At 46.8% G+C, this 3,251-nt stretch overlaps 1 pseudogene; it reads right to left on the bottom strand.

Moving 5' to 3' along the window:
- Positions 1 to 1,472: 1,472 nt before the first annotated feature.
- Positions 1,473 to 2,550, bottom strand: LOC119273093 (annotated as a pseudogene).
- Positions 2,551 to 3,251: the final 701 nt, after the last annotated feature.

Raw genomic sequence — 3,251 nt, 5'->3', positions numbered from 1 at the left:
AGGGAGTATCATATTTTGTGTTTCGGAAATGTCCTCAAACTGAATGTAGCAGGTGTGAAGAAACGGACAGTGAGGGACGCGGTGCAGCCACAGCCTTTGGTAGTTTACCCATCCCCATTTCGAAACTTGAAGTCTGCAGGAATTTCGTATGGAATGGGAAATTCAAATGTGGAGAGGCTTCCTTTCAGTTCCAAAATAATGCTACAGCTATTGCTCTGTTCTCCTGCTAGTCAGGGTGGGAAAAAGGCAACCAGGATAAACGGAAGCCAAATGACGATGTTTCTGAAGATTAGAAGAAGCGAAAAATGAACCGCTGAGAATGGGTCAGCCCCATTCTAGCATCAAGCTGGAAGTGGACACAAGCCATGGGAAAAAACTAAATTAATCAGTGTTGCGGCACACTAGTACTTCCTTGCTGGATTATATCTAAGCTAGATCATTACTGCAAGTCCAGGAAACTATCACAACTTCCTTCCAATTTGAGAAAGTATCAGACCTTGCAGGGTTTTGGCATGCATATTCTCAAACTGTCACTGCAAACTGTAATTGTGATTCTACCAATACAAGCAAACCTAATATATTGGGCGCGAGATTACTAACCAAACATGTGCCGATAGCACTCCACAGATAGATAATCATCAAATAGCTGGGCACTTTTAGCGGTGGATATAGGCTGAAGCAGTAGATAGGTACATTAACATTTTGATGGAAGTGGTCCAATGCACACCCCCTAAGTCTCAAGAAGCAAAACTCCAAAAGTTTTAATGCTTATCAAGAACCTACCGGTAACCACCTGGTATTCTGCTATTTCAATACTAAGGACAATGACTAGTATTCATGCAAGCATATCATCAGTTTTGTTATCTGTAAGCTACCATATCTGTATAAAACATTTTTCCCCATCTTGCAGATTGTAGTTCTGTAAAACACTACAATTTGCAATTCACAGAACAGATTCTTACTGAGGTTAAAATAGATCAGTGTCATCCTTACATCTTCCACAAGGTTTTATACACATTCTCAGCATATATTATAGAGTAGCAAAACTATAAAGGAAAATTTTAAACAAGCATGGTGAGTGCAGACGTGCATTAACATTTGGTTCATACTCCCTCCGTCCGGAATTACTTGTCTCTCCAATGAATGTATCTAGAGTACATATATAGACAAGCAAAGTAGATACTACTAAGTCCAACCTCCCTCCTACTTAGGAATTACTCCCTCTGTAAATTCTTATAAGACGTTTTAGGTCACAAAGGGAGTATTTTCTAGCTAGATACTGACAGCGATAGTAAGCAAGGAGACCATCAAGAAGAAGCACCAGTGCTAGCTCCCCTACAGCCCTCGGAGAAAACGTGGCAGCCTCACACGACTGCCATCTTTCCTCTCGAAGAACGGATGCCTGACTAGGCTCTCTTTGAAAGAGATCTCGAGAAGCTTTGAATCAATGTTCTCCCATAGGAATTTCTGGATCACCTCGCCTTGTTGTCACAGTGAAACAGGGAGAGGGACCAACAAATGCGACCGATTAGCAGCATATCTCCGTTCTCAGACACAACCTTGCCGTATAGACACTGAACACATTTACCATCTTCCATCATCTCCTCCTCCGGCAATTCCGTCCGTACTTTGACGACCATACTTCTGCCTCGTAGTCCTCCAACACCCATGTTTTCGCGGGCATGGCAGCGGTATCTATGCAGCCGTTGCCGAGCATACCATCCATCTGAAGCAGATGTGCCAAGCTGGTGGCTGTGGGAGATTGCACCCAGCTAAATGACTCTGCCACCGTGTCGAAAATTACTATCATTCTGTTGAAAGCATGCCAGTGTAGGCAGCCATGTAGCAGGAGAGGCGGGTGCTCGGAGGCTTGAAGGTGCCACCAGGACCTATCCTTGTTCATGGATGGCGAGGCCACTGGCAGCCCGATGCATCTCTGTTGTCCCTGGAACGAGCTGATGGTGAGGACGTAGTAGGCAACCCTGCAACTCTTGTTGTCTGGATACTTCCAGAAGAGGACACGGTAGTCGCCTGACGGGCGGTGAGGGTACAGGGCCGCGACACTGCCGCCGGTCAGATCCGGGAGCTGCAGCCACTGGCGCGTCGCCGGGTTGCAGATGTAGAAGCGGTGGTTGGAGAGGGAAAGGAGGAGGAGGCCGTCGCAGGAGGCGTGGATGGTGAAGCTACGATGAGATTTGTTGTAGTCGTCGAACCCGAGGACGGGCCGGCGAGCGGCGGGGGTTCGCCGGATATCCAAGGCTAGGCATCAACCACGGCGTGGGTGGCGTAGTCATTGCTCCTGGTGCGGAAGAAGACCAGCGGGAGCGATGGCTGGCGGCGGTGGTGGGCCATCAGGAACGCGGCGTCGGAGGCGAGGCGGCGCCAGGAGCGGCAGGCCGCGCGGCAGCGGAGGAGCTCCTTCGCCGGCACGTGGACGAGGATTTCCCACTGGACGACCTCGTCAGGGATGGGGGCAGGGACGGCGGCACGGTCACGCCTGCGCCTGCGCGGCGGCTCGTTCACCACGGATCCAGCGCCGCCGCCAGCCATCGCAGGAGCTCGCCGCGACGGCGAATCGTAGGGTTTGACCTGAATTTTGCGGTGACGCGGCAAGGCCTGGTGGATAATTGGGCAAACATGACTTGCACGAATATTTAAGTGCCAACCAACGGTGGATTAAGCCCTCTCACAACTTACTTGATGCAGTTTTAGTTACTTTTTATTTTTATTTTTTTGCAGGGAGTTACTTTTTATTTATTCATCGGCCGTAAAGGCTTTTTCAATTGTCTCATCACCTAGGATGATTGCTTATCATTCGAATATGGCTATTTCTAACCCTTTGCGCGCACAACTCCAATCTTCACCACACATCACCATGCATATCACATCAACAGGTACACATGGTATCACATGTGCATGCCCACTCTCTCTCTTCTCTGCTCTCTCTCCCAAACAAATCAATCCCTTTTATTTCAACTTTCCTAATTGAATCATTTATATCTTTTAAACCAATATTTTGATTTCGGGAATTTTTATATATTTGAACTCCTGACAAAAGGACCTTTAGAACAAGACCAATATTTGATATATTTCAGAATTTTTTTCTTAAACAATTTTTTATTCTTTTCTCAATCTTTCCAAAGGACTTTATAAAAAATATGAAGAACTTTCTAACAGGACTTTGCTAACATGGTGTCCGAACTTTGCCATAAAAATGAGAAAAACGTTTGGGAACACTTTGCCATGACTAA

The sequence above is a fragment of the Triticum dicoccoides genome, chromosome 3A, assembly GCF_002162155.2.
Source record: "Triticum dicoccoides isolate Atlit2015 ecotype Zavitan chromosome 3A, WEW_v2.0, whole genome shotgun sequence".
NCBI lineage: Eukaryota > Viridiplantae > Streptophyta > Magnoliopsida > Poales > Poaceae > Triticum > Triticum dicoccoides.
This window is presented reverse-complemented; position numbering and strand designations above follow the sequence as displayed.